Genomic DNA, 4,087 nt, shown 5'->3' with positions numbered 1-4,087 from the left:
CAGCACTGTTAATTACTTTTCGTGAGATTCAGGAATAAACACCTCATTTGCAACAAATTTCAGAACACAAAGAACCCTTTCTTCTATATTCAAATGTTTTCCCTTGCATAATATGCAAAATTTCTACTTTGATGAAAATATTCATGATGCACATTTGTGTAAGAATTTCCAACACATTTTCAAATTCATATTCCCTTGATTCATCTAGGATAAAGAACCAGATAGAAAAATTTAAAACAGGTTGTGAATTCAGAACTGATTCTAAGATGTGTTGAACCTAGCAATCCATTCAAGTAGCAAAGCAAAAAACTTAAAAGTGGAATTTTTGTTAGATCAAGTCATTTTCCCCCCACAATGAATGTGATCCACCCAAGACAAAAATTTGAAAAAGAAAGAAAAGAAAGAAAGAAGTTTCTACAAAACACTTTATGATATCTATTTTTATCAGGCTCCGTTCTTGTGATATATAGTTCACACCTAAAATTGAATCATGTTTTCTGATATCATGAACTATATAGAGATAATTATGTTTTTAGCCCAAATAAGAGGTTGAGATTTACTAGAAATGTGCCATGTATTATATGTGCCAGGAATAAGAAATGTGGGTGAGGAGAAATAATGAAGAGAGTTAAATGATGTAAGCCAGACTGCTGGAGGAAGGATAGCAGCATTTCTGGATTCTTATTTTCTTTATTTGTGGTGTTTAAGGATATGCATTGCTGGGAACATAATTATAATTATTGTCTAACAAGAAGCTTTGGATACTGAGCCTCCAGGGGTATAGAGGATCTAATAGGTAGGCATGTGACCAACTCACTCCATAACACTACCTTAGTGAGGAAACAACATTGGAGTCTCTTTCTGGAGACAGGATCAGCTCTTGACCAGGATTCCAAGACTCAATTAATCTACAGGCACTTCGTGAGCACACATCTTCCATCATCAATATTCAGATGAGAATGATATTGAACATCATTCCTCTCAAAGCCAAGCAGGTAACATTATATCACTTTCTTAAGATATTTGGAGTGAGTTCAGGAGAAATTGGTATATCAGATTAATTTACTGTTTAATTCATTTTTGCTGATATATATTTTATCATATATACATCCAAAATGAATACTGGTTTCTTTTCTTTTCATTTATTCATATGTGCATACAATGTTTGGGCCATTTCTTCCCCCTACTCAACCCCTTCCCTCTCCCCTGTGGCCCCTCCCTCTATGAATACTGGCTTCATTGAAGATTTTATTCATAATTTTGTACATAAACAACTTTTTCAGAGTTAGTTTCAATACATTAACACGTCATTCTTACTTGTATTTATCATGCTATGGATGTTCTCTTCATTTCTTCTTGCCTCAGCTGCCATAGAATATTCCTGCCTTCTGAGCAATAAAGTCATATTTGAAATTGTTCATAACCTGAAAAACGCACAATAAGAAATGTCAGCTTGAAGGCTCTAAGGCCAATCACTGTTCTATTATGAGTGATTTTGCTTTATTCATTTTTCATTTTTAATCAACCTCCAGCCATTTTATTCAGATTTATTGAAGTATTATTGAGTAACTACTACATACCCTTAAGGTGTAAAACATGATGTTTAGATATACAATGTATATTGCAAAATGATTGCCACAATCAGACTAATAAATGCATCCACCATTCTCTACTGTACAAGCAGATCATCCAAGTTCTCATACCACTGAAGATATTTCCCAACCACAAGGCATATTCTGAAGCCAGGTTATTCTGAAGCACATTGAAATGTGAAAATACGTTATACTTAATACATACATATGTGTGTGTAATTATATTAAATATATATAATTATCTGACAATAAAGATAAACTACCTAGTAATTTCAGGAAAGAACTCCTTTAGGATGAGACAGAGAATCTAATTAGTAGAGTTGCCAGCTTCTCTTAGAATTAAATGCTAAAGGAGATGACTTGCAATTCAATATGTGATTATTCTGAACTTCCTATAGAGAGGCATTGTTTTCTACTCTAAGCATAGGGCCGTGTGGGCGGATGCCACTCACCTACTACAAATAAGTTTTGAGTAGGGTTGGACAAATCTTGAAGACCAGACAAAGTGTAGATGCTTTTCTCAGGAAGAAGACACTGAAATTGGAAAGATATGATAACCTTTGTGACTATTCAGTGATATTAATTGTGTACTACCTAGAGGCATTAGTATAAAATTGTTCAAGAGAATCAGTTCAGATGTGAGAATGTTGAACTATTTCCATAGAAGGCAGATTTCTCAAAGTCATTCTTGTGTTTTAAGAGAAGAACCCAAGGCATGGGTTAATTCTAACCCCAAATCTATGGCATACTTTGTTATATTCTCAACACTTAGAATAAGGCATATAAAGTAGTTTGGTATTCAACAATTTTTTGACAAAGGGAATGGATATGAAAAGAAGAGTGAGTAATAATAGAAGGAAGCAACAGAAGAAAAGTTTTAGATATTCATTTGAATGTAATGCATGCAAGAGGAAGACTCCCTTTCTAACTCATTGGTTCACAAAATTCAGCATACCTCAAAAGTCTCTGGAAGTTTTCTTAAAGCACATCCAGCAGGTTCACGGAACCAGTGGGTGCTAGCAATAAGTCTGAGCAGGCACATATAATTTATATTTCTCACACTGACCCAAGTGATGCTGCTGCTGTTCATACTACAATTTATTATTTTTAACCCACTTTTTCCATCAGACTAATTTGCATCATGGAAGGTATAAATCAAACAGCTATTTTAGAATTTGTGCTACTGGGATTGACAGATAATCCAGAACTACAACCCTTCTTCTTCAGCCTCTTCCTGGTCATGTACGTAGTTACCATCCTGGGAAACATGCTCATTATTCTGACAATCAGTTTTGACTCCCACCTCCACACCAATGTATTTCTTCCTTTCTAACCTCTCCTTCAATGACATTTGTCTCACCACTAGCACAGTGCCCAAGATGTTGGTGAACATCCAGAGACAGATAAAAGCCATCAGCTATGTGGGTTCTCTAACCCAGGTATGCTTTGTCCTGGTTTTTGTTGGAATGGAAAATTTTCTGCTTGGAGCAATGGCTTACGATCGTTATGTGGCCATTTGCCACCGACTTAGGTACACAGTCACTATGAATCCACGCCTCTGTGCTCTCCTGATTGTTTTCTCCTTACCCATCAGCATTACAGATGCTCTTATTCACATTTTTATGGTGTTGCCTCTGTCCTTCTGCACAGACATGGAAATCCCCCACTTCTTCTGTGAACTTGCTCAAATAATCCGACTCACTTGTTCAGATACCCTCAATGATAACATCCTGATACATTTTGCTGCTTACTTATTTGGTGGAGTGCCGCTCTCCGGAATCATTTACTCTTATATTCACATTGTATCCTCTGTTGTGAGAATGCCATCAGTGGGAAGAAAGTATAAAGCCTTTTCCACTTGTGGGTCTCACCTGTCAGTTGTGTCCTTGCTCTATGGGACAGTTTTGGAAGTTTATATTATCTCTGCATTTACTAACTCACTCCCAAAAACTTCAGTGGGTTCAGTGATGTATTCTGTAGTCCCTCAAATGATGAATCCCTTTATCTATAGTCTGAGAAACAGAGACATTAAGAAGCACTGAAGAGACTCATCAGTAAGATAGCACGACTTCTGTGATGGGCCATTTGCTTTGGATTTGGATTTTCAGAGTAAGTCAAAGATGACAGAGTTCTTGGTGAGTGCAGGTTGCTTCAACATTCTGCCACTATGTTTTTTTCCTTATTGACCATGTTATTTAATGATCAAGTACATGTTAATTTGGCTTGAAACCTGACATTGATTTTTGTCCAACTATGTGATATTTGAAATGTGATTTCACATCTCTAAACATTATATCTTTCTTGGGTTCCACAAAAGCATAGCTCGTATCTCATAGTCTATTATAATACTAACTTTTTAATATACGATGAGAATAAGAGAGGGTGGAGAAGGCAGGGAAATATTTAAACAGAGCTATGTCATATTTTAAAAATATGTTCCTAAACATCATATGGTTAGGCTATTAGAATTATAGTTTAGAGTTTCTTGTCATGTG

General features: G+C 35.8%; 1 pseudogene; it reads left to right on the top strand.

The window, feature by feature from the left end:
- Positions 1-2,733: 2,733 nt before the first annotated feature.
- Positions 2,734-3,669, top strand: LOC141417296 (olfactory receptor 7G2-like; annotated as a pseudogene).
- Positions 3,670-4,087: the final 418 nt, after the last annotated feature.

This window comes from Castor canadensis, chromosome 15 (assembly GCF_047511655.1).
Source record: "Castor canadensis chromosome 15, mCasCan1.hap1v2, whole genome shotgun sequence".
NCBI classification, from domain to species: Eukaryota; Metazoa; Chordata; class Mammalia; order Rodentia; family Castoridae; genus Castor; species Castor canadensis.
Note: the sequence above shows the minus strand (reverse complement) of the source record. Positions and strands in the feature narration are given on the sequence as shown.